Source organism: Pleurodeles waltl, chromosome 4_1 (assembly GCF_031143425.1).
Source record: "Pleurodeles waltl isolate 20211129_DDA chromosome 4_1, aPleWal1.hap1.20221129, whole genome shotgun sequence".
Classification (NCBI taxonomy): domain Eukaryota; kingdom Metazoa; phylum Chordata; class Amphibia; order Caudata; family Salamandridae; genus Pleurodeles; species Pleurodeles waltl.
The window spans coordinates 619,561,176-619,586,030 of NC_090442.1; positions in this window are offsets into that span (position 1 = coordinate 619,561,176).

Sequence of the window (24,855 nt, forward strand, 5' to 3'; positions counted from 1 at the left end):
AAATGAATAAATAAATAGTTTTGCCAACAGTAAGTTGTTGCCATTATGAAAATGAGGAGCTTTGCTAAAGAGTATCACAGTGCAACCTAATATAATTTAATATAGTATACGGTAATGCAAAATGACATAGAGTAAACCAGTTTTTAGTGGCTTTATGACTCTTGTTTGCACACCCAGATTATTGAGTTTTGTTTTTTTAATTGAGCACAACCTTTTGACCACTCTAATGCACTGGTGAAACATTACTTATTTTTTACCTCCTGAATAAGGGTGATTTTTGCAGGTTGTATGTCGGAACAATGCATGTCTTTACCACGCATGCTGTTACTCTGCATTTGTTTTCAACTAATGCGTCCTAACCATGGCTTCCTTTACCACACCAATCGTTTCAACAACGTGCCTTAGGGAAAGCATTGGACTTCTTTGCAGCATAATTTACTATTCCAACTCCAGTCTGTGCAACAGTAAGGAAAGCGGTGGACTTTAAAGTCCAAGGCCGCTTTCCCTAAGGCATGACATTGTAACAACATGCGTGGTAAAGGAATGGGTAGTGAAGTCACATTTATTGTAACAGCTGCGTTCTAACTGCAGCGAGTGGTTCGGTAGTCATGTTAAAGGCTGTTTCCCATTTTTGCGCAGTGAGTTTGTAAAATATTTCTGATACCTTCCAAGCTATACATTAGGACCTGTAAATGCATTTATCATAATATCATTGTGCTGACCAGAGATATGTCTTTTTGTCAGCCACCTCCCTTGTCAAACTAAAAGTTATAACGTCATTCAAAGATAGCTCTCTTTTTAGCTGTTTAAAATTATGTGGGGCAATACCATCTGGAAGTAATGAATCATACAGTTTCTTAAGATTAAATTCAAAACTGTCCAGTCAATTTTGATTTACTATGATTATAACTACCTGAGACACCAGTATATTATATTTAGGAGTATTTTTATTGGGACGTTATAACTCATGAATGTCCTTGGTTTTCCACAAAAATGTTCCAGTGACACTTGAATACTGTAGATCTATCCTATTCATTTGTAATTTTAAAAGCAGAAGTACAGCAGACTGTGAACCTTTATGACATGACAAGAAAGTACGTTTTGTTGAGACACATTAGATATAATTCAGGTTTATTGCCAGATTCAATCCACAGACAACACTCGTTCAATGCCTTATAAAACAACCTCTTTAGAAGCAGTATCCAACTGTGATTAGTATCAGTTATACAATCTCATACACATCAGTGATATGGCAGGTAAAAAACGCCCACTCGTGTTTTCTCTTGAAATTATAAACTTCACATGAAAAGCTGCATACCACAGAGTGCCCACCTCAGACCTTCATTGATGGATTTCATCTAGTTGGGTGTTTTTTATAACTAAAAAAAAAAAACAATCAGTAGAACCTTTGGTAATAGTAAGTTCATTTTCATTGGATAACTTTTAAACCTTTCAAAGTTGAAAACATGTACAGCGTGCCAAACAAAGCACACCAAGTTTATTTTTAAACATCTTAATACTTTTTATCCTATCAAATACTTATATATTTTTTTTAATGAAGTAAACTTTAGAAGCTAATTTCAACTGTAAGAATCAGTCATAAAACCAGATGGAAACATTTGTTTACTGTTCGACCTGGCATTCTTGGTGTGGTTTCCCCTAACGTTTTGCCTTCAGACCTCCTGTTTTTGCTGACTTCATTTTTGTTGGCTTAGGAATTCTGTGCACTTTAGCACTGCTAACCAGTGCTAAAGTGCTTGCATTCTTTCCCTAAACATGGTAACATTGGCATTGACTCAATTGACAAATCTAATTTCCTTATAAATCTCTTATAAAGTGCCCTACCTGTGCCCCAGGCCTGTAAATGAAATGGCAGTAGTGGGCCTGAAGCACTGATTGTGTCACCCACATTAGTAGCCCTTGAAACATGTCTCAAACTGCCATGTTGACCTAGCAAAATAATACTTTTGCAGACCCAAGCCTTCCTTTTTAATACATATAAGTCATTCCTAGGGTAGGCCCTGGCAGCCCCATGCCAGGGTGCAGTGTATTTAAAAAGCTGGACAAGTACATTTAAGTTTTACAAGTCCTGGTAGTGAAAAACTCTTAAATTAGTTATTGACTACTACAAGGCCCATCCCTCCCATAGGTTAACATTGGAGTTACCTTATTACATTTCATACGTGTAATTTGCAATCTGAAAGAGATGCACTTTTCGAGTTTGGTGTCTCTGGAATCACAATTTAAAATCACAACTTATAGTGAAGTCGGATTTTAAATTGATATTCTGACAATGACACTTTTAGAAAGCTGGCATTTTCTTGCCTTAGCTATTTGCTGCCTACTGCCTGTCTCTAATCATATGTCTGTGGTGGGTGACAGATGGACTCTGTGTATTCCCCTTAGACAGCCACACACAAAGGGAGCTTTAGGTATGACTTGATGGGCCATCTGTGTCCTGATGGGCCATCCTGGGCAGGGTGGGAGGGAGTAACTGGACACAGCCTCACTTACACCTGAAAAGGCTGTCTCATGTCCACACACAAAGGGCTGCCTACCCTCTGTACTGAGCCTGGAGCCACAGCAGGAAGGACAGGGACTCTGTTCACTTTAAAGGCATCTCTTTGAAGTCTCCACACTTCAAAGGCACAAACGGGTTTAAGTACTGAATCGCTAACACCACCACCAACTCAGTACACTTCTGGATTTGTGGATACTCTGCCAGGAAGAAGAGCTGCTATGCTGCTACAAGGACTGCCACTTTGCTAACCTCTGATGGACTCTTGCTTAGCTGTGCTGACCTGTTGCCCGCTTCCCTCATGCCTGGGAGTTAGAAGGACTGGACCTGCATTTCTACAACCCAGAACCTAGGGTGACTCCAAGGCCAGCTGACTGATCTCTTGATCTTAAGTCTCAAGGACATGAAAGACTTCCAGCCAAGCCACAGCTGCACCTGGACACAGCCATCTGTGAGTCTGCCCAGTCAAGTGCGGCCATCCCAGTCCTGGACCTTTGGAAGTGGACCTTAGGTGTTATGCTGTAGCTGAAACAATGCATTGTCACAGAGTTGGAGATCGGAACCGTCGTTTCACCTCTGTTGCATGGTTTAGAACCGGCGCAACTGACCCATTGTGAGGATCAGGGTTGACACATCACCTTTACAGTGCAGATTGACCTCAGAGCATTGCTTTTGGAACCACAACATCTGGGACCCAGCAAATAGCCGCTATTACATTGAGAAAATCAGTGCATCATTGCTACTGTGTGAGAACGATAGATGCATCGCCTCCACTGCAGGGAACAACACCGAAGCATTGCTTTAGCCTGCTCCTCTCATATTCAACATCAACACAATCAGGATTAAGATACTTTGGTTCAGCAGGCCCAATGGGGTCCCTGTAGCTGGCCTGTGCTTCATTATGGTTGGCCGGAACATTTTAATTTGTCCCGGTCTGACGAAATTAGATATACCAGATTGGTGCTTCTTGTTTCTTCGTCCTGCTTTACAGTTTATTCTTTACAAATTCATATCTCAAGTTCTACTTATTGGGCTTTTGTAATTTTGGTCTTGTTTTATTTATTTAATAAAATTATATTGTTCTATTCAACTGTGGTATCCGGTATCTTTCTGTGTGGTGTTTTCACTGTTTTACTGCTTGAAGTGTGGCATGAATATTTTACACATTGCCTATTAAGTTAAGCCTGACTGCCATGTGCCAAGCTTCCAGAGTGTGATCATATGTGAGTAAATGTACGTGTGCAAGTTTTTTCTTAGACTTTGTAGTAAGCTTACTGATTTTGGCTATTCACCACTTACTTGTGCAAATTTACTATGAAGTGTAGACATGCATGTCCCTAATTTACAAGTATAAAGTTCCTACTTGTACCTTTTTACACATAGAGGGAGATTACTACCACTGATGCAGAGATCGCTGTATGGTAAAGTATAGGTAAAAGTTAAAAAGCTGAGTAGATTAAAACAAATGCTAAACATATTTTAACGTTAAATATTAATTGTGAATTAATCTAGTACTTAATCTAATATATTTATTTTAAATATAGAACAAAATAAAACATGCAACAGCATTTTAAATTAAATCTTTATTAAATCAACCATTTAGATTTTAATTAAAGTAATTAAAGTTTTATTAAAAATCCTAGCTAAACTAAAATGTTTCCATTTATTATGAACTAAAAATATTAAAAGATCTGTATTCAAGTAGTTTTAAGTAATGTAATTATGTTTTTCTAACTTTAGAGTTACATTAATTTTCAAATGTAAACAGGTTATTAAAACAATTGATTTTTTTTTTTTTTAATGATATACTTTTTTTTAAACATGTAATTCTAAAATATATTTTATTGAAGGATTATGCCAAATTGCATCAGCCACAACTTGCAATTTGCTGATAAAACAAAATATTGCACTTGGAAGGAGCGGTTGCTGGGCCACCCTTTTTTTCCATCTTTTCGCTGAAGGACAGAGATGTGGTATATTTTAAGAAGTCATAATAAATTAATTATTTCAACATTATTTCCTATTGGGTGTTGTTTTAAGTTCCTGATGCCATTATTGTCTATGGGAGAATCTTGAAGTATCAGTGGTTGGCCATATCTAGTGCTGGACATGCTCCTTGTTTAAGCTGGAGTACATTTACAACTGTTTTGGTTCTTTTTTGCCTGTAATATCTATAGATGAGCAGTTAGAAAATATAAACGGGATACTGTTTAGTGAGTGGGTGCATATCCCTCTCAAAACCACTCTGTAGTCCTCCCTTAACCACTTCCTTACCCATCAGTGAGGCCTTCCCATTTAGTAGTAATTATTTCATATTTTCCTGCCACTCCCCTTGCCTCTCCCACATTTACTACTAAATCATAGCTGTGCATGTGCCGAGAGCACTGCAGTTGTGGAGGAGATCGCTGCACATAAAAGGTAGGAGATGCAGAGGCAAAGACCCCAACAAGTAAGTTTGTGAATATCATTTTGTAGAACATGAATGGTACTATTGTAGTTCTACCAAAAGTACTACAAAATGCAGTTTGTGATTGATCCCCCAAGTGTCTAAAAGCCCTACATTTTGCAACAATAGTAAGCCTTTGTGTAGAGTTGCAGCTAACATATCACACAGAAACTTGCCCTTTTAAAATAATCCTGGCTGACATTTTGATCTAGTCTAATTTAAGTGACAAACCTAACAATCCCTTTTTTCAATTATTGTCAAATACCTTAGCATTTTTAACTGGTATTTCTGCAGTTTGAAACCTGTAAATTGCTTTAGTTAACTAATTCTAGCTTTCGGAAAATAATGAGAATAAACTGTAGACTTGGGTAAATAACATATATATATATATATTATATATATATATATATATATATATATATATATATATATATATATATATATATGTTTTAGCAATCATTTGAAAAACATCCATCTGATATGAATTAAACTTTTAAAATTCTAAAATGATTTCATAACTTTTCATGAAAAAATCCAACTGCTAATTATTTTAAGAAGCACAAAGAACGTTTCAAATTGTTTTAGTACAGTTTTTAACAAAGAGCCCCAAAATCTTCACAATCTTTGGTGAACATTTTTCAAAATGATTCCCACTTGTTTAGAACTCCAACCAAGTTCATGATGCAAAATATTTATTAATCTCATCCATGGTATATTTCAGTCACTATCTTTTCAGAAGACTGTAGCTAAATAATTTTCTGAAATTGGATTATTAATTGGGCTAAATGACTACCCACCTCAAGCAATAATCATAACCTTTGGCTGGGTGAACCTTTAAAGTCACCATATTAACCTGAGCGCAATGTCATTGTTGTTATGGCACAGAGCAGTGAGGCTTAACTTAGAACAATAAATAATTATGTAGTACCAAAACAGTAATAACGTTGAAATGCAACAGTAATAAACTTGAAATTCCCTAAAATTGAGATTCCAATTTGCGACTTACAAATTGCGACTCGCAAATAGGTAATTTTAGAATCAATGTATGTAAAATTCATAAATTGCGAATGGTTGCAAAATGGTGATTTTGCATGTGCAATTTAGCATCAACTCAAATCAATGGTAATCAGGTGTAACCTATATATAGTGGCCAAGAGTGCCTCAGCTTTTTCAACAATACCTGAACTCTATGTCATGCGAGGAAGATGAGGATCCTGACAGGTTTGAAGAGAGAAAAAAGGAGACAGGAGATTACACATGACATTGTTTGATCAGGCAGAGGAGGAGATTTAAAACAAGTATAGGCTAAATTCTGCCATGATAGGGGACCTAATAGCAGATTTGCAACCACAACTGCAGTGACACACACACAGAACCCATGCTATTCCCACTCAAGTGCAGGTGTTATGTTTCCTGAACCTCTTAGCCTCAGGAAGCTACCAGGGGGTAATAGCAGCAGCTGGAGGTGTGTCCCAAAGTGCGCTTTCATGCTTCTTCAGTGCCCTCATGAATGCAATGTTAACTAAAATAAATGAGCACATCAAACTTCCCAACACCCCACAGGACATGCAGCTCACAAAATTGCATTTCTGTCAGATAGTCCAATTTCCACATGTCTTTGGGTGCATTCATGGGACCCATGTTGCAATCTCTCCATCATCTGATGATGAATACAAATACAGAAATAGAAAATGTAGCCATTCCATGCACATGCAGGCCATCTGCAATGTCTCACATATCATCAATGATTTAGTGGCCAGATTCCCTGTTAGTACACATGACTCATATATTCAGCCATAGTGGAATCTACATAAGGCTACTTGGTGGAGAGTTTAGAGAAGGATAGGTACTTGGTAATTTATCACAGAACTGTGCAGCATAGCATACAGATGTGGTAATTGAAGACAATGACTCAATATTTACTCCTGTAATTGTAGGAGACAGTGCATATGCAGTGCGGTCCTTCATCCGCACACCATACCTGAATTCGGCTACTCCAAGTGAACGGCATTACAATGCTGCACATAGGAGAACATGTAGTGTGTTGGAGTGGACATTTGGCCTGCTGAAGAGTCACTTTCTATGCCTACACAAAAGTGTCAGGACACTACAAGACAGTCCTTGAGACCTGCTGCAAGATAGCGGCTACCTGTGCGACGTTGCACAATATTGAAACATTGAGAGACGTACCCCTGGAACCCTCAGATATGGAGTATGATGAGGACAATGGCCCATCACCACCCCATCACTCAGCAGATGGATTAGGAGCAGCAGAAGGCAGACAAAGTGCTGAAATTACGCACATTTATTTTTAATGTAAGTAATGGTGAGGCCACGCATTGTTCCTTATTGCTACATGTATCACATGTATTGTCTTCACGTCAGGTCAAATATGTGGACATACAACATAGGTAGTTCAAAAACACATTCTGTAGTCAAATTAAATCCGTCACCATAAACATGACATATGTTTTGCAATGTCTCAAAAGAACAAGTACTGGGACATGTCTCCATTACTTTTTACATCCACGCACTCCACTGGAATGGTCGGTGGGTTGAGCAGCATCTCTTGTTGAGGCCTCAAAGACTGCACTGTGTCTGGAACTGTGCCACCTATTGTCCATCACAGGGACAGGCACACTACGGAGGCTAGAAAGCTCCTCACTATCCCCTCCATCAAAGTCACTGTTTCCAGTGATCCCAGCTGTTTGCATGTTCTCCAGTGTATTAGTAATCTTCACCAATCCCTGTGCAACATCTCCACTGCAATGCGCCATCTCCACTTGCATTCCCATGGCACGTTATGACAGTAATGCTGTAGCATTCGTAAGGTGATGGACCGATCTGGTAAACTCATCCAATCTGCCCATCAATTGGTGATGATGCCTGCGATGGGCGACATGGTCCTGCTGCATCACTGTGCAGAGTTCCCTAATGGCATTGGTCATCTCCCTTAAATTGCCTGCTGTTTCTTCCTGTCCTTCCAACACTGTTGCATTCAGCTGACACATGTTGTTATTCAGTGTCACCAACTGTCTGTTGTGCATTGATTTCATGTGCTTACATTGTGGGCATTGGCCCTTCAACATGGATGCCTCCAGGCCTCCATATACAGATGAGCCCTCACCTCGCTCTGAGATTTACCTGGCCTCCACTATATACCTCCTGAGAGGAGTGTGTTGGTGCTGGAACAGGGACTGGCATCTCTGGGTGGGTCTATCCCCTGGAGGTGGTAGATGCATGTCTTGTGACATGTCATTGGCCTCCAGTTTGAACTCAGGGAGTGGTGCCGCTGTTCCCCAGTGTCTGGGTTGTGCAGATGTCACGGGTGGCATGGACACAATATTTGTGACATCTATCAGTGGTTGGGCTTATTTATTTCCCCCAGTGTCTGTTTCTGCTGCATGTGGTGCAGGGACATCTGCGATATCAATGAAAAATATTTAAGTAACTAATTACTTTTGCACATCACTGTTGTATGTTTGTGTTTGAAGTAAACATTTTCCATCACATTGTGTTTCTGCTTGTCATTTGTATTTTCTATGTGTATAGAGAGAAACAATGCTGCAATGTTTGATATTGGTTTACTGTCAGAGTACCAACTACCACTCCCATAATGCTTTGTTGGGGTGCGTGGAATGTGTGGCATGGACTCTTTTTTAACATTAAGGGTGGACACTGATTTTTTTCTATGGTACAATTTCCCCCCCACATATGGTAAATCAAATATTTGTATTACTTAACCTTTCTGGTGCCGGGTGTGGCTGAGGTGTCAATCTTAGTGACCCCAACAATGAATTCAGGCTGTAGAGTTGCCTCTACCATGTTCTCCAAGGGGGTGGATGGTGTCTTAATGGATGGTCCTCCACCAGTACTCCTTGCCTCCGCAAGCCTAGTTGCCTTTCCTTTGCCTGTGTACATAAATTGTACCATTGTTTGTGCATCTCCTCAATGGAGAGCTGTGTTACACCCACCGCACTGATAGTGGACTGGATGTCAATCCATATTTTCCTCTTCTTGCTCTGCGAAACATGCAGGGAGTTTTTACCAAAGAGCTTGTCATGGATCTTCACCACCTCGTCTGTGAGCACCTAACGTTCCTGCTCACTTTAGTTTCCTTTTGTGTCTCCAGTCTCCTTTGCATTCCCCTCAGTGGCCATTGTATGTATTATGCCTGGAAAACACTCCAAACTGTCTCCCTAATTCTCAGATCACACAGTCTGCCTCCTTCTGTGGCTCAGGCTTCTGGACATAGCATGGTCTGACTCACTTCCTGGTTGTGAGATCATCAAGCTGCTCCAAAATGCAAAATGTTCAAATTGTGATCGCCAAATTGCGATTTGTTATTTTACAGAATCGCTATTTGGTAATCGCTATTTATGAATATTTGGTAATAACAAATAAATTGCGATTACTGTGTTACATCACATTTTGTGATTAGCAAATAGCGATTCAGTAAAATTGCTATTTGGTAGTCGCTAAAGTGGTGCTTGATACATATGGCCCATAGTGACAAAAATGATAAAAATCCAGAAATGGGAAATAGAGATATGAATTGTTAAAATAGTAAGTAGAAAGAACACCAAGAAGCACAAAGTGCCAATGATAGTCAATGGTCACAGTAGACTGGAACGTAGGCACAGTTTTACTCTGCCTGGGTTGGATGGCTCATCAATTACACGAGCCAGGTTCATCCTGATCAAACATTTTACCCAATGAGCTTAGTCCTTTAGGTCCCAATCCACTACAGAAGTATACTTCTAAAACTCCACAGGACCTTAGTTGAGGCACTGAGAGACTCATAGGTTGTCCGTCTGAGGCCAAATAGCAGGATCTATTCCATGTCTAGTTGCCACCGACCAACTGGGTATTTGCAGGAAGGGACTCTTGTAGCTTTTTTAAATCCCTGTAGCTTGAACAGGAGGTCAGCCGTCCGATCCTTTGAGACCACCCCTTTATCCTGGGTATGGAAACGCTCTTCGGGTCCTATAGATTTCTTCTCAGTTATTATACAGAAAGTTCAGTCCTCTTCTGATCTGATCATCTGCCTGCATCAGGGCCTTTGCTCTCTGCTATGGGAGTAGTTTTCACACCTCTTCAAATGCTAGTTACTGGCTCGTAGTTAACCTGGATTGGGACTACCTTCAAATAATAAATGCTATATGATGTGCATGTTTGTGTGTATCCATGTTTGTCTTTTTGTCTTTATTCACGTGTGCCCTGATGTCACTGATATTTTGCATGTGAGTGCTTCTATTCATCATGAGTGCCACCAGTTATTCCATAAACAAAATAAGGAGTCTCCCAAAGACGAGGAGCTAAATAAATGCCACCCGTTTTTAGGCCAGAAACTTGTTTGCCATTACATTTCTTACCCTTCCTAGTTTCTATTTTTGTTTATATCATTCTCCCAAAGGGGCACTCTAACTCTAAGTAAAAGAGTATGTAATGTAGGTCCACCTCTTTTATTCTATTCACCTTCCTGAAATAATCTTTCAGGCCTAGGTGTTTGAGTAAAGCCATGAGGAATGCCCGAGACCTTTTTAGGCTAAAGAACATATGGACAGAAACATGTCAGCAGGCCATACACGTAGGGGTGCAAAGTGGGCAAAATACCCTTCAGAACCCCGTAGAAAACCCCTTGATGGAGTTATTTTAATCATATTAAGGATACCACCCTAATAAAAAAGGACACTTTTTGTGGTTTATCCCAAGATTTTTTTTATATTTACATCTGGACCTGAGTTCAATGGCAAGTCAGATAATTTCTAAGGACTCCCTCAAGATAGCCTCACTTGAGGTTGAGTCTGCCCTGGTCGTATCACCTTGCCAGGATGAAAAGAGGTGGCCAATGATGAAGCATGTCACATTACGTGAGTGAGCCCACCTCGTCCAAATTTTTGGGATTACTGCGAATTACGGAGTAGGAAGGGTTACAACAATAGAGACTTTGGCCATCATTATGAACATGGCGGTGGCGGTAGAAACTGCCAACAGAGGAGCGGTCCGGACCGCCAAATAATGTACCAAACGAAACACACGCATCCCGCGCACCACCCATCGCCAGGAAATGAGTCCCGCTGACGATGGCAGAGACCGCCCAAAGGCTGTCGGAAAGGACCAACCCGCCCATCAAATTATGAACCACCATTCCGCTGCCAGTTCGGGGGCAGAAACCACCACCACACAAAGCCAGGCAGAAAAGAAACAAATAGAAGGAAACACTCACCGGAGGTCAACAAAACGTGCAGCGGCAGCCATGGACAGAGAGCTGCAGATCATGCCAGCTTTGCTTCTTGCCATATATCTACACGACCGAGACCGCCGATGAAGACGAAGACGGTAAGTCCCGCAACCTATGACACAAGGGAGGAAAGGGCAAAGTTACATACCCACCCACACCACCCACCCCGCAAAGCCCCCTCCAACCCTTCCCAGCAGCAATAGTCAGACACCCCACACCAAGTGGGACATACCCGACGGAAGGCCACTGCAACTTGGCCATAGGACATACAATAGCACCACAGCCATAAATTATTTAAACACCGGGGTGGAACTGCGTGCAGCCCAAACACAGGCCACACAGAAACTTTATTCAGTAGCTCACTGAGCTAAATGATGATAACAGGGCCAATGGGCAGTCCATAAAAAGTCAATTGTCCTTGGCCATAACTGGCCTCACCTGACTCCCACAAGTGCTGGGTACTCCACTCAACAGGGCACCATAGGGGGATCCAGGCACCTCACGTAATGGGGGCTGGGTGGGGTGGGGATTTATGATGGGGGTGATACTTTGACTTGCGTGAGAAGGTTGGAGGGGGGTGGGCTTCTCCTTTGAAGGGGGTGGGGGCTGTTTGGCTCGGCCTGAGCAGGATGCCTTAGGCTCTGAGGGGGCCTTCTTCTTAACTGGAGAAGGGGCATGGGAATGGGAAGGCTGGATCGGGGTGGGCTGCGATGTGGAAGGAGCGTAAAGGGCAAGGAGGTAGGCACGTTTCGGGACAAGACGGGGTGGGCCAGTGGGTTCGAACAGGTCTACACGGGAGAGGAAAGGTTTTTTGGGAGCTATTGGGGTGGGCGTGGATGAGGGTGTGGGAGTGGAGGTGGAGGGAGTTGATGTATGGGGTGTAGGTGTGCGTGTCGTGGGTGCCAGTGACTGCTCAGTATGCTGTGGTATGGTGGATGTCTGATGGGTGGGTGTCTTGGTGCGTTTGAGTTTTTTGGGAGGTGGGGGGTGGACACAATGGGAGAAGACAGACAGCTAGTGTGGATGTATGTTGGGTGGGTGTCTGCAAGTCGGTTGAGTGTGCTGCATTTGTCAGCTACAGTGGTGGTGGTGAGTGCAGGTGTGGCGTATGGGGTGCATGTATGGCTGTCTGCTATTGTGGTGAGTGCAGGAAGAGGAGCAGTAACAGTGAGTGAAGGTGCAGTGCATGAGGGTGTGCATGTAGAGGGGACAGACAGGGATGCGGAAGAGGCGGGCACACTGGGGGAAGTGGACGTTGTTGTGTGTGCAGTTGTCTGTTGGCTGTTGGAATGCTTGTGGTGGGATGTGTGGTGCTTGTGTTTGGAAGGGTGTTTCTTGTGTGTTGATGTGCTTGACTGCGTGTCTGAATGTGTGCCTTGGACGGGTGAAGGGAGTGGGGTGCTGGAAGGGGTAGAGGAAGTTGGAGGGGAGATGGAATGGCCAGGGAAACTGGCTGCCGTCCAAGAGGAGGCCAGAGCCTGAAAAGATCTCTGTAGGGCAGACACGGTACCGTGAATGCCATCCATATAGGCATTAGTCTGCTGCACCTCTGATGCTAGCCCCTGGATGGCATTGACGATGGTTGTCTGCCCTACAGAGATGGTTCTCAGGAGGTCAATAGCCTCCTCTGTGAGGGCAGCAGGGCTGACTGGGGCAGGGGTGGAGGTGCCTGGGTGAAGGAAATGCCCACTTTTCTGGGTGGGCGGGCACGGCCAACTCAGTGGGGAGCAGAAGGGAGGGCACTGATGGTATGGATGGTGGCAGAAGATCTCACGGTCATGCAGCACACTCACCCGACTTGCTGACACCCACCCAACATACATCCACACTAGCTGTCTGTCTTCTCCCACTGTGTCCACCCAAAACACTCAAACGCACCAAGACACCCACCCATCAGACATCCACCAAACCACAGCATACTGAGCAGTCACCGGCACCCACTACATACACACCTACACCCCATACATCAACTCCCTCTGCCTCCACTCCCACGCCCACCCCAATTTCTCCCCAAAAACTTTTCCTCTCCCGTGTACACCTGTTTGAACCCACTGGCCCAACCCATCTTGTCCCGAAACGTGCCCACCTCCTTGCCCTTTACGCTCCTTCCACATCGTAGCCCACCCAAGTCCAGCCTTCCCATTCCCGTGCCCCTTCTCCAGTTAAGAAGAAGGCCCGCTCAGAGCCAAAGGCATCCTGCTCTGCCCGAGCCAAACAGCCCCCACCCCTTCAAAGGAGAAGCCCACCCCCCAACCTCCTCACGCAAGTCAAAGTCCCACCCCTGTCGTAAATCCCAACCCCCACCTCCCCCACCCCCAATCCGTGAGGTGCCTGGATTCCCCTATGGTGCCCTGTTGAGTGCAGTACCCAGCACTTGTGGGAGTCTGGTGTGGCCAGTTGTGGCCAAGGACAATTGACTTTTTATGGACTGGCCATTGGCCCTGTCATCATCATTTAGCTCAGTGAGCTACTGGATAAAGTTTCTGTGTGGCCTGTGTTTGGGCTGCACGCAGTTCCACCCTGGTGTTTGTTTAAATAATATATGGCTGTGGTGCTATTGTGTGTCCTATGGACAGTTGCAGTGGCCTTCGGTCGGGTACGTCCCTCTTGGTGTGGGATGTCTGACTATTTCTGCTGGAAAGGGTTGGGGGGGCTTTGCAGGGTGGGTGGTGTGGGTGGGTATGTAACTTTGCCCTTTCCTCCTTTGTGTCGTAGGTTGCGGTACTTACCGTCTTTGTCGGCGGTCTCGGTCGTGTAGATATATGGCAAGGAGCAAGGCTGGCATGATCTGCAGCTCTCTGTCCATGGCTGCCGCTGCATGTTTTGTTGACCTCCGGTGAGTGTTTCCTTCTATTTGTTTCTTTTCCACCTGGCTTTGTGTGGCAGTGGTTTCCACCCCGGAACTGGCAGCGGAATGGTGGTTCATAATTTGATCGGCGGGTTGGTCCTTTCCGACGGCCTTTGGGCGGTCTCTGCCATCGTCAGCAGGACTCATTATCTGGCGGTGGGTGGTGCGCGGGATGCGTGTGTTTCATTTGGTTCATTATTTGGCGGTCCGGACCGCTCCTCTGTTGGCGGTTTCTACTGCCACCGCCGGCAGTGGGGAACGGACCGCCATGTTCATAATGAGGGCCTTTGTGACAAAACGAGAGCTTGGTTAAGGAGATAAGGAGTGCCACACAATATATATGTGAGTGATATGAATTGAGGCTGCCGTGGCACGCTGTTACGCCTTAACTTTCTTCCTTAACTTTCTTTCCTCCATGTGTAAGATTGACAACTGGCCACCTTTCTCTGTCCCTGATGCCGACCCATCTACCTCAACAGAGAGCAGCCTCTTGTGTGTGTTCAACATTCGCCCTTAAAACTGGGATGTGTAGATATACCTTGCAGTGCAGAGTTCCTGATGTACTTCTGATGATGCTAGTAGAATAGGATGTGCACCTCAACTGGAAAACCCTTATTTGTGAAGATTTAAGCTGGTGCTTGCTGAATGTCACCTGCGCTGAGTATTACAGAAGATTTTATTTCAACTATTACTGTTCACTGATCTGAAGCAAGGATTTCAGCTAACACAATTTAGAGATATCCGTGGCTGAAACCTTACATATTTACATATATAACTCACAGAATATTTCATTGTGAATACGATCAATACTAAGTTATAAATTAATTAATTATGCCACATAAAGAACTAACAATATAACATGTGTACAATAAATGTTACTTATAACATATTATACACTCAAAGCATGATTAATAAATAACAGTTTGTAAGAAATTGCATTCTTGGTTGACTGGGGTGTGAATCCTGGTCAAGTAGCAACCCCAATTCTTATGAAGGCATGACACAAGCAAACCCCAAACTAATCTGTGCTTGCCCTCTGGTAGCTTGACACAGAGCAGTCAGGCTTAACTTGAAGGCAGTGTGTCACATATTTGTGAAACACTGCAAACAGTAACACAATGAAAACAACACACAAAAAGGATCCCACTCCAGGTTAGAAAATATAACTTAATTTAATAAATAAAGCAAGACCAAAATGATAAAAGCAGTAAAACTTGAGGTATGAATTTTTGAAGAAGAAACTATAGAATACCGATTGGAAGCGAAAAGTACCAACCAGCGATATCTGGTTGCACTGGACAGGGACAAAGTCAAATGTTCAGGTCGACAGTGATGGACCACAGGCCGCCTGCAGGTCCCCGGTTAGGCCTGCGGAACAGAAGTACCTTAAATCATGGTTGTGGAGTGTTGGGTGGATCTGAGGCATTGCAATGCCTTGGTTCCGAGATGCAACGAGGCTGGGTTGACAGGTCCTATTTTGTCAATGTCAAGGATCACGTCAACAGGGCTTTTGAGGTGAAGGCCGTTATCGGGAATGCATTGTGCAGCCAAGGTGATGCTTCAATTCTAATGAGTGATGAAGCTGCGATGCGAAGCTTTGGCATCATCATGCACGCTACGGTTGACAAGGGATGTGAGGACTGCTCCAGAGAACATCATGCAATGACAATTCCGAAGGCGATGCATCAAACCAAAGATGCAAGATGCGGTGGCTGCTCGAGGATGCACAGCTCAGCTAAGGAGATGCATTGGTTCTACTCAGGGATGGGCTGCTCAGCAAATAAGATACATCAGCTCCACTGGGAAGCACCTTAGGCCCACTTCCAAGGGTCCAGGACTGGGTTGGCACCACTTGCCAGGTTAGACTCACAGATGGCAGAATCCAGGTGCAGAATCACGGTGGGGCTGATGTGCCGGTTCTGATCCACATAGTGGAAGTGATGCATCATTTTAGCTGCAGCATAACACCTAAAACCCATTTTCAAGGGTTCCAGGAATGGGCTGGCACCCCTTGACAGGGCAGACTCATAGATGGCAGTGTCCTGGGTGCAGATGTGGGTTTGGTTGGAGTCTTTTATGTCCCTGAAACATCAAATTAGGAGGCCAGCCATTTAATCCTTTGAGTCACTCTGGGCTCTGGTTTTGAGAGATGAAGGTTCAGTCCTTCTCACTGCCAGGCAAGAGGTAGTAGGCAGCAGGTGAGCACAGCAAAGCAGGAGTGCAGCAAAGTGCAGTCCAGTAGAGTGGCAGTTCTGGGGCAGCGCAGTATTCCTTCTTCCTGGCAGAGTAACTGAGGTCCTGTTCTTATGAAATGTAATCAGTCAATTCCAATGTTAACCTATGGGAGGGATAGGCCTTGCAGGGGTGACAAATTAATTTAAGGGTTTTTAACCACCAGGACATGTAAAACTAGAAGTACATGTTCTACTTTTTAAATATATTGTGCCTTGCCCTGTGGGTTGTCCAGTGCCTACCCTAGGGGTGACTTATGCACTAAAAAGGAATGCTTAGGCATGGAAAAGGTTCAATTTGCCAGATCAAAAAGATAGTTCAAAACTACATTCAGAATGTGCAATGCCAGGCCTGAGACATGTTTAAAGGGCTACTTAAGTGGGTGGCACAATCAGTGCTGCAGGCCCACTAGTAGCATTTAATTTACAGACCTAGGGAACATGAAGCAAACTTTTTCAGGATCTCATAAGCAAATTAAGTATGCCAATTGAGTAGATGGTAGTTACCATGTTTTAAGGAAAGAGCTCAAGCACTTTAGCACTGTTTAGCAGTGGTAAGGTGTGCAGAATCCTAAGGCTAACTAAATGAAGTCAGCAGAAACAGGAGGTCTGGAAGCAAAAACTCAGGGGGAAACCATGCCAGGACTAATACATCTGAATTATGAAATTAAAAGCTGCAATCTCCCTTCTATTCCATTGGTCCAGGGACTTTACACTAATTTACAGATCACTATTCAATCATCACATTTCAAATCTAAGTTCTTCACACCCTTCCTGTTGTTATAAGTTCTCTCACATGACCTTTGCAGGTCTGCTACCCTTGTTTTCATACTTATATGATTCACCCACACTGGGGTGTTTTCCTGCAACTACATGGAAGAATCTTTTGTAGCCGGCTCCCTTCCCTTGAGAGCAATAAAAGGAGACATCCAGTCATGGAATGAGGTGCCTTTGTGTGAGCCCAAACCATTCTGTCTAACTCATCCCTCCACCACAACCCATTTGCCAAAAAAAAGTTGAATATTCTCTATTATAATGCAGTTTACTCTCTCTACTAGAGCATTGGCTTGTGGCCTAAACAATACCGGCTTCTCATGTCTGATACTCAACAGCAACAGAAATTCTGACATGGACATTGAAATAAATTGTACTCCATTGCCAGTCACTAACACCTTTAGGCCCGTATTTATACTTTTTGATGCAAACCAGCGCCGGCGCTGGTTTGCGTCAAACTTTTTACTGCCGGCTAACGCCATTCCTACGCGCCATGCGGGCGCCTTATTTAAGGAATGACATTAGCCGGCGCTGCGGATTGGTCTGAGTAAAAAAAAGTACTCAAACCAGGCAGCGCCGGCATAGGGGAAAATGGGGGCTGTGCATAAAAAAATGGTGCAAGTCAGGTTTGAGGCAAAAATCAGGCCTCAAACCGAACTAGCGCCATTTGTTGACGCACAACCCCCATTGAAATGACTCCTGTCTTAGCAAAGACAGGAGTCATGCCCCCTTGCCCAACTGCCAAGCCCAGGGGACTTCTGTCCCCTGCGCATGGTCATTGGGCAAAGTGGCATGTAGGGGAGCCCAAATTAGGCCACCCTATGCCACTTAAAAAATAAAAATACTTACCTCAACTTACCTGTACTTACCTGGGATGGGTCCCCCATCCATGGGTGTCCTCCAGGGGTGTGCGAGGGTGGCAGGGGGTGTCCTTGGGGGCAGGGAAGGGCACCTCTGAACTCCATCCATGGTCAGAGACCATGGAAGTGAGCCCACAGGTCCCTTAACGCCTGCCCTGACACAGGCGTTACAAAATAGCGCACATCAGGCTGAACGCCTTTTTTTAAGGCCTGCCCCCGCCTGTGCGTCAAAATGACGCTGGAGTATAAATGAGGCGCACAGGCCTTAAAGTCATTTTTTGGGCAGCAACGCCTACCTTGCATGTCATTAACGCAAGGCAGTACCTGCATCCAAAAAATTATGCACACGGAGGAATTTTGACATCCGCGGGCTCGGGCATCAAAGTTTAAACATGGTGCATGGTTTGCGCCGAATGTGCGTCAAAATGTTTGACGCACATTCGGTGCAAACAGAGTATAAATATGCCCCTAAGTGTTCCTTCCTCCAAAAACAGCTCTTTCAAAAATCTCATGCCAGTACTGGTGGTTATTTATTCCATTGATCCGACCACAAACCACTTACTATAATAGTCCACTAGAATCACTAAGAAAAATGTCAGTTTGTCAATTATCAATAGGACCTATGAAATCCAAGGCCAACCTCTCCCATAGCCTTCCTGGTAATCCTACACACCTTAAAGGCCACTTCCTAAACATGTTGGTCTTTTCAATATTACTGCGTGTATGATATTCCCTCACAATTTCTTCCACTTCTCTATTCATGTTGGGAAACCGAAAAATTGCCTCAACCTCCTATTCATCGTATGTCTTCCCACGTGCTCCTCAAACACAATCTTGCCCAACTTTGCCTATAATTAGCTATGTGGAATGATGTGATCATGGCTTAAAACCGTATCTCCCTGGACTCTCAACTCATCTTACACCATGACATATTGTTGTAGTTTTTTTCTCAATTCCTTTGTGTCCAACCATTTCTTCTGAGCATCTTTAACGCTCCATACACCAAATCTCCTTCAATAGCTTCCTTCCATTCATCTTCACTAAGGTGACTTTTTTTATCCTGCATAAATGAAATATCCACAATTGACAACCGTGACAGACAAGCTGCCAAAACATCCCCCCTAACTTATTACATTATAAAATTTAAATCAATAAGAGTCATTAACAATTGTGTTATTCTTGGTGTTTCACTGCCCTCTAAACCTCATTCACATTTAAAAATATGCAACAACTGTTTATGGTCTGTTCCCACAGATGATATCTAAAATGATTAATACTCCAACAATATGCTAAATCCTCATTTTCTATGGCAGAATAAGACTGTTCTCACAGGTTAGTAGGAATCTCACTGAAGCCCATAGGAGGTCTTAACACTACCCAAGATTTATTTATTACAATGTAACAATGTTCACATTTTCTCACAACTGTGTCAATTTCTCAGTCTATTTCTGGCCTCCAATAAGAAGCTTTAAAGATTTTAAAAGCTAGCCACACTATATTCATGCCATTCATTAATTGTCTCTTCCTTCCTTTGTAATGGGGATCTACTTGGGTAATCTGCTACTTTTTGTTCCTGTCCGGCAAATACTCACCTTCATATGCATAGTCAAGAAGTTGCAGTGACAGTCTGGCTATGAGAGGGGTAGCTGTTGCAGAAACACCTGCAGTTAGTACTTGACTAAACGTTTATGGATCAGTACGTAGGATGAAAGGAATTGCCTACATTTCTCTGATGCCCTCACACAAGCTAACATCTCTCTTTTTATGACAGAGTAGCTTTCTTCAGATACTGTCAGAGAACAAGATGCAAAGAACACTGTTCTTTCCTCCTCACTACTGGTAATTTGGGGCAGCACTGCACCAAGCCCCTTACCCCTAGCATCAGTGGTGAGCACAGAATGGTCAGTAGAATCATAGCCTTGCAAGGGACCGGCCATGAAAATATCATTTGTGACCTTCATTAATTTTGCAAAACTTCATTCCACTCTGAACATTGATGTGTTTTCAACAGTTGTCTCTAATTATATGTTGTTTCGGCAACATTCTTCACATATTTTGAGTAACATTCAGACATTGCTAGAAATTATCTTACATTCTCTTTCAACATAGGTGCAGGTCCATTTCAAATGGACTCTATAATCGCTCTTTTGAGAAAGATACCCCTTTCACTGACTTCATGGTCTAAGTACGTTACAGATTCTCTGTAAAATGTACATCCCTCTAATTCAGCAATCAAACCATAAGCTTTCAATTTCTCAAAAACTGTTGAGTAAGTTTCTATCGTGACATCTTCTACTCTTACCAATAATTAAGATGTCATCCTGAGTGTAAGCAACTTCAGAAATGGCCCTCAACAGTACGTGCATCAGTCGCTGAAGTCCTGCTGTGGCTGTACAGACAAACCTAAAACAACCAAAAGGCATAATAAAAGTGGCAAGTTTCCTACTCTCCAGATGTTACTTGGTGGTATGCCGAACTTAAGTTGATAGTAGAAAATAAAGTAACTCCATTGGTCTTGGCCAGTAACTCGTTGCTTCTGGTTAAAGGGAGTCTGTCAACTACAATGTTTTTGTTTAAACCCCTAAGGTCTATACACAACCTTATTTTTCCACTAGCCTTCTTCACAACAACTAAGGATGCAAGCAATTCTTCACATTCAACTGGCTCAATTATCCCTTTCTTCTCCAGCATCTCTGTTGGAAAGTACCCTCTTTCTTGGCATGTATTACCCCCATTTTCTGCCTGATATCAGTGTGCCTGACTGGGATCCTGCTAATCAGGAACCCAGTAGTTATGCTCTCTCCTTTCAAAATGGTTGGAGGATACTATTAACACAGTATTTCATCCACCATTGGCATACTGGTGCCCCCTTAAAAGTCCCTAGTATGTGGTACCTAGGTACCCAAGGCATTGGTGCTCCAGAGGTTCCCTATGGGTTGCAGCATATATTTTGTCACCCCTAGGGAGCCCATGCAAAGGCATCTGCAAGCACCTTTTCACTGCCATTTACACTGCACCAGGTCACTTATAAGCCACCCTTATGGCAGGCCCTCCAGCCCTGAGGGCACTGTGCAAAGTACTTGTGGCTGAGGGCACCCGGGCACTAGCAGAGGTGTCCCACAACCTCCAGGACCAGACTTCGTGAGTGCGGGGATGCCAGTTAACGCATGCACTGGACATAGGTCATTACCTATGTCCAGCTACATAATGGCAACTCTGAACATAGGCATGTTTGGCATCACACATGTAGGAATCATACCCCCATGCTTTTGCAAGCATTGGTTGTATGATCCCATGTATTCTAGGGGTTTCTTAGAGGACCGCAGGTAATGCCATTGCAGCCTTCTGAGGTTTCCCAGGCAGCCCCAGCAGCTGCTGCCTCACAGACAGGTTTCTGCCCTCCTGTTACTTGAAAAACTCAAGCCCAGGAATGCAGAACAAAGGATTTCCTTTGGAAGAGGGGTGTTACACCCTCTCCCTTTGGAAATAGGAGTTACAGGCTTGGGAGGGGTAGCCTCCCCAAGCCACTGGAAATGTTTTGAAGGGCACATTTGGTGCCCTCCTCACATGATCCAGTCTACACCAGTTCAGGAACCCCCAGTCCCTGCTCTTGCGCGAAACTGGATAAAAGAAAGGGGAGTGACCACTCCCATGTCCATCATCACTCCAGAGGTGTTGCTCAGAGCTCCTCCAGAGGGTCCCTAGGTATTGCCATCCTGGATTCCAAGTTGGCAGGGCACTCTGGGAGCATCTGAGTGGCCAATGCCAGCAGGTGACGTCAGAGTCCTCCGCTGAAAGGTGCTTACCTGGTTAGCTGACCAATCCCCCTTTCAGGGCTAATTAGGGTCTCTCTTGTGGGTGGTTTTTCAGATTTGGATTGCAGGACTCCAACAGGAATCCTCTGCATTCTCCACTTCAACTTCTCACTGGAGAAACTGCATCTGGACCCTCCAGGAACTCTACAAACTCAACAAAGAAGCAAGATACATTGTATCTTCAGCCCCTGCCAGCAACTGCAACTGTTTCTTAGTCGTGCATCCTCTGAGGACAGCCTGTCTTCAGCCTGCACCAAAAGAGTGAAGGAATCCCTTGAGGTGAAGGAGTCACTCCCCTGCTTCAGCAGGCACCTACTGCAACAATGACCGGCTGCATGGATCGCTTCTCCTGTTGAGCTGTGTGGATCCTGCATCACAGGTGGTGGACTGAAATGGTCCCGATGGTACTGATGTCCCACTGTCCAACTTTGGTGGAGGTAAGAGTTTGCCTCCCCACGCAGGACAGTACCCCTGTGCACCATGTGTTTTGCAGTTGCCAATGCCCCCAGCACTCTATCCTGTGACGCACAGCTTCCTGAGTGGTTCTCCGACAGCGTGGGAGCCTTTGTCGTAGTGCTGTGTCGGCCTCTTTTTGCACCTTTCGTGTCCTCGTGCTGTGGGAGTCCTGTGTGCACTGCCTAGTCTTCTGTGGTCCTCTGAGTTGCTGAGAGCCCCCTTCAACTCCCCCTCCTGGGTAGAGTCCACCTGGTCCTGCCTGGTCCCAGGCAGCACCATTTTCTGCTAAGCGCAAGCTTTGCATGTGCCAAGGTTTGTTGGTAGACTCCAGCGATGCAAACCAGACTGCAGTGCTCCATCCAGTGTGGGACATCACTTGCACCAACCGGGAACCCGACTCCATCTTCTTGGGTCCAATACTGTCTGTTCTTCCTCACTGGTGGTTCTTCATTTGCACCTTCATCCGGGTTAGCAGGGGCTCCTGTTCTTCCTGGACTCTTCTGTGCTTCTTGGTCCCCTTCTTCCACAGGTCCTCAGGTCCAGGAATCCACTGTTGGTGTCTTGCAGTCTCTCTTGTTCTTGCGTAATCTTTCTTCCCGTTTCTGTGTGTGTTCTGGGATAGTCACTGTGTTTTTCTCCTGCTTTCCTGGGCACTGGGGTGGATTCTAATACTTACCTTTGGGGTATTCTAGTAATCCCAACTCCCCTCTACACACTGCACTTGCCTAGGTGGGAAACCAACATTCGCATTCCACTTTCTTAGTATATGGTTTGTGTTCCCCCAGGCCCATTTCTAACTATTGTGATTTTCACTAATTGCACTGTTTTCTAACAGTTTTTAAGCCTATTACTGCATACTAGTGTATGTAATTTGTGTATTACTTACTTCCTAAGGATGTATAGTCTCTATGGTATTTTTGATATTTGTGTCACCAAAATAAAGTACCTCTAGTTTTGTAACACTGAGTATTTTCTGTCATGTGTGTGAGTACTGTGCGACTACAGTGGTATTGCATGAGCTTTGCATGTCTCCTAGATAAGCCTTGGCTGCTCATCCACAGTTAACTCTAGAGAGCCTGGCTTCTAGACACTGCCTATATTATACTAATAAGGGATAACTGGACCTGGTATAAGGTGTAAGTACCGTAGGTACCCACTACAAACCAGGCAAGCCTCCTATTGTCTCCAATTCACAGGCACATTTATCCCTGATACTCAATGGTATATTTCTGACCTTATGGCTAATAGATATTACCCCTTAAACTTTGTGCACCAAATTCCTCAATTCACCCACCTTACCTAAAAAGTACTTTGGGAAATTCCTTCAATTTCTCAACAAGAACCGATTCAGATGTCTCACATGATCCCTGCTGTGTAGGTTCAATAACATGTCTAAAGCTCTCTGGTCAATCTATCATAATACAGAGGGTCCCACTTCTGCAACATATAACTTGCTTACAGTCTTCCTGACTTTAAATTCAAAGGGTAACAACCTATACCACAATGTGGGACTCTTTTCTCCCGTAAACGTTACTGGGTGTATATCAGTTTCTTTTAATTCATTGCTCAATGCAACAACAAACTTCTCTTCCAACACGTTTTTATTAATGATAGTGTAATGTGAACCTGAGTCAGCTACGATTAAAATTTTGACTCCTCCAATCGCCATAGCACTAATAGGCTTGTTCTTAGATGCAATGTCCAAATGCAACACAGAACAATCCACACAGAACACTTCCTGTTTCATTTAGATTATCATCTTCAGATTGATCTTAATCAACTTCAACTTCAACCTCTTCAGACACTAGTTTAACACTCTGTGAAGCTCTTTTCTGTTTCTTCCTGCATACTTTAGCAAAATGTCCTTTGACTCCACTTTGAGGGCAGGGTGCTTCTTATTTCTTGCAAGGTGATCTTTGTTACTACACCTAAAACAACTGAAACCTTTATCTTTTGACAAAGCTTTGACTTTACCCTTCATGTTTTCATTTATCTCCCATCTACTCTTCTGTGCTTCTGACATGTTACATACCGATGCACCATCCTTCTCCTCAAGGTCAGATGCTGAGGATGTTGTCGCAGCCTTAGTGCATCTCCTAGAGAGTTCACTCTTTTTAACTATTGGTACAATGAGATGAATCACCGTTCACTCAAAGCCTTTCTTGCAAGTTTGAATCAATAGTGTGCATAATAATCTGATTAAGGATGAACTAATTATGTAATTCGCCAAACATATAAGAAATCGCTAATCTTGTGAGTGTGGACACATAGGGTGTGATATAGATTCTCTGAAATGTAAATCCCATTGGAAATAATGTCTTCAATTGATTCTGATTTTCCTTGTTTTCTCTGGAAGGCATTGTATCTACCTGCCCACACAGCTGGCTTGTAATAATTGTCAAGGTCCTCCAACATATGTAGAAGCACATCATGTTCCCCTTCTGCTCTGGTTTTCTTTTCCTTTTGATTATATACATGTAACCCTTCAGGACCCAAACTATGTAAAATCATTTTCTTTTTCCTAGAATTAGAAAATTCTTCAGAAACTTCCTCTTCAATGGGTGAAATGTAATTAAAGAACTATTCCTTTCACTCCTTCCATTTCATTTGGGGTTCACCAGGACATGAAAGTAAAGGTAGAAGAGGAGTGAGAGAAAATGTTT